The sequence below is a fragment of the Triticum aestivum genome, chromosome 4A, assembly GCF_018294505.1.
Source record: "Triticum aestivum cultivar Chinese Spring chromosome 4A, IWGSC CS RefSeq v2.1, whole genome shotgun sequence".
Taxonomy (NCBI): Eukaryota; Viridiplantae; Streptophyta; class Magnoliopsida; order Poales; family Poaceae; genus Triticum; species Triticum aestivum.
Window position 1 is genome coordinate 299,236,839 of NC_057803.1, and position 4,713 is coordinate 299,241,551.

At 41.7% G+C, this 4,713-nt stretch overlaps 1 long non-coding RNA gene across 2 annotated transcripts; it reads left to right on the forward strand.

Annotated features, from left to right (window-relative positions):
• The first annotated feature begins 336 nt into the window (after window positions 1–336).
• Window positions 337–4,033, forward strand: LOC123081982 (uncharacterized). 2 transcript variants are annotated; one of them, XR_006438881.1, is made up of 4 exons: window positions 337–687; window positions 1,427–1,501; window positions 1,675–1,939; window positions 2,190–3,274. It is a non-coding gene; the product is annotated as an uncharacterized lncRNA (long non-coding RNA). The 2 variants fall into 2 exon arrangements; XR_006438880.1 differs by lacking the exon at window positions 2,190–3,274 and adding an exon at window positions 3,750–4,033 and having other exon boundaries at window positions 338–687.
• The last annotated feature ends 680 nt before the right edge of the window (window positions 4,034–4,713 follow it).

Genomic DNA, 4,713 nt, shown 5'->3' on the forward strand with positions numbered 1-4,713 from the left:
TGTGTCGGAAATCATGCAACGACAATGTATATGTCGGCAACCACTTAGTGACATAGCATCTGTCGGTAGATGTGCACGTCCTGATAGTTTTTATGTCGACGTAGGTATGTGCTTAACGACATAATATATGTCAGCGTAGCTAGGGTGTATGGACACAGATTAAGTGTCGGTGTATGTGGACACGTGTCAAGCAAGGAAAGGCGAAACAATTGACGCGTGAATTAGGCGCGAGAGCCCAAAAATTTCAGTGCGGCCGGCCTAGTTTTCAACCCCAAAGGAACCCGTAGCCTCACATCCACTCGCATTAACCCTATCCACTCTGCCCCTGCCCCTAACTTCCGCCGCGGCCGTTCTCGGGGTCTCCATCCTCGGACCTGTCCCTGCCGCCACCGGCGGCCATAGCCCCGAGCTCCCGGCCCCCTCCATCGCCTACCTTCCTTTGTCCCTTCGCTGCCCGAGTTCCCACCGCCGGCGGTGAGCATAACCCAGATCCCCTAACCACATCGATGCATGCCTTCCCTAGTGACGCGGCCACCGACAGCCCCGTCCACCGCTAGCCCTCTCGAAGGACCAAGACAGCGCCCTCCACTTCCTCCTCTCAGGGAAAGATCCTTCCTATTCTTCCTCTCTGGAAGGACCAAGACAGCGCCCTCCTCTTCTTCCTCTCAGGGAAAGATTCCATATGTGGTATGTTGCATCGCAGGAAAAATTATCTTCTGCCATCTCATGTGCCTGCCTAGTTGGTTATATCTATTAGTTTGGTCTGACAAGCTCTTGTCTGTTATGTGATGCTTTATTTCTCTAAAAATGTTGTGGATCTGAAAATTTTCAGTTACTCTGTTATGGATCTGGTTTAACTCTAATGTTGATGCACTATTGTTGTCATTGCAGACTATTAATGCATTTAGTTCTCTGTGAAATTTTTCAGCTACTTTATTTGGTTAATTGTGTTGCGCGACTACTTTGTTAGGCATCCAGTAATACTTCTGTTGGTGCGTGAAGTTCAACAAAATATTATAAAAGTGAACCTTGATTTTAATTTGGAGACACAAGAAAGACACTGGCATATAAAATGTCATCGAGACAATGGCATATATATGTCATTGGGAAAACGAATGGACATGTAGGAAATTGTTGGTCTGGTGTCCTGTTTTAACACTTGTTTGAAACATCTGAATATTACACCCTAAATCCTATGTAAACCTTGGGAACTTATTATCACTGGATCTTATTGTTGCCATGTAAGCTTGATTGCTGATCTACAACATGGTTATGCTTTATGTCATGTCTTCACCTTTGTTTGGCCAATCTGAATAGAAGAACAAAAACACAACTCCCTAATCCTTTAGATTCAGTATGTGGCTCCATGCAAGTTTATCACTGGCATATAATTATATGATGATAAGCTTCATTGTTTTATTTTCAGCTTGTGCTAGAGGCATGCCGCTGGCACCGTTGGGCCCTCATTTATGTTATACAAGCCATTTGAGGATATGACGTGGTAAGTCAGCAAATGGAATGGATGGATCCATCATTTTGCCATCCTGATGCTTGTCCAGGATTTCCTTTTTGTTAACCAGTTCAACTAGTCCATCATTTTAAACTAGGCCCGAGAAATGAAGGTTCAGTTTATCACAAACAATTTTAATATGTATCACCTTACTATCTTGGCAGATGAGCTATTTTTCAGTCAACGCGTGGCGAGTCCACTTGGAACTGAATAGGCACTGGTTCTTCTTCTTACTCTCCATGAGCCCCTTATACTACTGCTATGGTTTATGTGCCTACTTTTAACTCTCTAATCTGAAATTGGGCTGCTTTGTTTCAGCTGATCTGATAGTGTGGGTGGGATATACAGAACAACCTTGAGATGTGTCTGCGACCAATCCACATTCGGCACAACTCCCACAACTTGAACACCAAGCTCTTTGCCATTTAAGTACGTATCTGCACCCCAAATGGCTTATTTCAAAGTGTAGAGCGTAGTTTGCAACTGAATGGCTCAGTTTGTCCTGTGATTGCGTCATGTGTAATTTAAATTCACTACTACCAGCACTAGCCGTTGTAACTGTGGCTCACTGGTTGTATTAGGAAATGCTCTGCTAATGTTTGTGCAACTCATGACCGGTATTTGAATCAATTCACTAGGCATTACGTAACAGCTGAACACCACTTTTATTTTATGGTAGATGGTTGAGAGAATAAACTAGATGGATGACAAATCCGAGAAGGGCATTGAACAAAGTGTAGGTATCATGGTAAATTATCTCTAAGGTATTCCTTTAGCCTTTTAGTGTGTTTAGAAGTTACAAGATGACATGATTTGTTTCTCTGTATGTAGGATCTATCTGCATGCATACTATATTTATCGGCTTTATTCATACTGATGTCTTGCCAAAGCAACTATGTATTAGAACAGAAGCAATAGGGGCCTGAACCAATAGGGGTCTTCCCAAAGCCAACCAATCCAGTTTACGCATCCATTTGGCCAAGCTAATTGGTTGCAACGTGAATGAAAATAGGCCAATGATTGCAGCGAGAGATGCCTTGCTGATTAGTAGTATGCGGTTGTCCATGAGCGTCTCCCTTTTATAGGTATTTGACTGTTAGACAATTTATATACATGTCCATGCATGGGTCTGTTGAATTTTTTCCTAGAGTTCAAAGTGATCCCTTGGTATGCGTTTGTATTTCTATGAAATATGATCCTGTTGTTTTTTAGGAAAAATATTCTGGTGTCATAAGTCTAGATGCTTTTGCTGGTATCCAGATCTTTGTTGGCACGGCTGCACCTCTTTGGTTACCTAGCATGGCAATGCAACATAAGTCTACATGGTATTGTTGTACATAACATGATAGAACATAAATTGTTGACACTAAGCGCACATATTTTGGTACTTAGTCGTCCATGCATGATTTATTATAGTTAAAATTCTATTGTAGGTGCGAACCAACATGTGATTGGGTGGTTAGGGGTAGGGTGCGCGTGCGTGCGTTTATATGGATACGTGTATGTGCGTATGTATGAGCGTGTGTGTCTGCACTATGTTGAAAACAAATGTATTGTAGGCATGCTTTATTTTTAAAAAGAATGCGAAGAGAGATACTTCATTAGATAAAAAAAGTATCTCCTAATATCATTGTCGTCACTATAAGTTTGATTTGTATAAGTGCAAATCTACTTGGTAGAGCTATTCTTTTTGTGAAACCCATGTCTGAGTTAAACATGACGCACTAAGCAATACAGACTGTATTATGATAGAACGCTAATGTTCGGACTATCTATTTGGTAGTGCTAGTATTTTTTTTAAATCCACAGGACACATCAAATAGGAGTCCAGGCTGTTTTTTTCTTTCACATGCTAGGGCGCTTATCTTGTGCGTGGGGGGTTAGGTGCCGAACTCTTCTTTTGTTTTTTCGTACTGGACGCTTCCTCTTTCCCGTGGGAGGTTATGTAGCTCTTAATCATGAAAAATCTAGAGAGGTTGCGAAGGAGTTTGTCTTTTCTTCAGTGAATGCTTATGTAATAGACTATAAAATAAGCTACTGGGTTGTATGATCTCTGTTTCAGATGGTCAATACCTTCATTGTTGATAAAATTGCAAGCACATGAACATAGTTCTGTATAGTACCATGTGAGCCGTTGATATCATGAGGATTTATTGATTGACTATGTTAATCCACAAATGAGCTTTGAACAACTTGAGCTGATTACACTTTCTTGACAATTTTTTGTCAAAAATTCCAGGTACTTAGCCAACTGGTGCACATGGACGTGATGACTTTGCAGCGTTTATGGACCAACGAACTTGTAATCATGGATCTTATGTGTTGTAGACCATTTGGTGATTTGGTTATTTTGGAGCTTGCATTTTGTGCATGTGGATACAGACTTGTGTGTACTGGATCATCTAGTTGAAGTTTCTCATACCAGCAAATAATGCTATCTTTTTGTGACTTGTGTGTTCTGGGTGATTATTAAGATGGTAAAAACTATGCTTTGTCAAGATTGATGTGTTTGTCAACTTGTGTTCAATGTATACGAACGTTTGTGAATATATTTCATTGTTGTACAATATGTGTTCATCTTGAACCTGCTTCTGGATGTGGGGATAATAATTGAATCTGTTTAGAGCTTGTATATATTGTTTGGCTGCACATCACTTTACCAGCAATTTATTAGTCGGCAAAAGCACTATCTGTCAGTGTAGGTAGGGCGTATGTTGATAGACTATCTGTTGGCATAGATATGGTGTACGTGGCTAATAAAGTGTCGGCATAGGTAGGGTATATGTGGACACGCTATCTGTTGGCATAGATAGGGTGTATGTTGTCTGATAAACTGTCGGCATATGTAGGGTGTATGTGGACATATCATCTGTCGGCGTATGTAGGGTGTATGCTGACTGAAAATGTGTTGGGAAGTAAATAACTGTCGGCAATACCTTTGCCCACAACAAGTCCTCCGACTCTTTCATCTTCTGTCAGCATTGGTGTTAGCTACAACTTAACTGTCGGCAAAGGTACCCTATGCCGACACATTGGTGTGTCACGGAAGCTCTACCATGGTGTAGTGTTAGCCGCCGCCGTCGATCTGCTTAAGGTCCGAACGTCCGCTGTATAAGCTACGCGGCGAACACCTTTCGGCCAGTAGGAATCTGCCACGTGCCAGGGACCTGTTTGTGATAACTTTCTTCACTGTTTAGTCCCTG